This window comes from Austrofundulus limnaeus, unplaced genomic scaffold (genome assembly GCF_001266775.1).
Source record: "Austrofundulus limnaeus strain Quisiro unplaced genomic scaffold, Austrofundulus_limnaeus-1.0 Scaffold489, whole genome shotgun sequence".
In the NCBI taxonomy this organism is placed as follows: domain Eukaryota; kingdom Metazoa; phylum Chordata; class Actinopteri; order Cyprinodontiformes; family Rivulidae; genus Austrofundulus; species Austrofundulus limnaeus.
Window position 1 is genome coordinate 4,135 of NW_013952891.1, and position 278 is coordinate 4,412.

Consider the following 278-nt stretch of genomic DNA (forward strand, 5'->3'; position numbering starts at 1 on the left):
CATTTTATTTTATATTTACCATTATTTAACCAGGCAAATCACACTGAGATCACAAATCACTTTTATTTGGGCGGACTGAGCCTGAAGGCAAACTGTTTTACATGTTTTTGATGCACAGGATTTGACACAAACCTTCAGAAATCTTATATAAATACATATATCTTTGTAATTACTTTTTGATAATAATTTATATTTACAAAATACTTTATTCTGTTGAAGATCTGCTGGATTCCGTCTTAGGAAACTTGAGAACAGCAGTAACACAGCTGCTGCTGAGG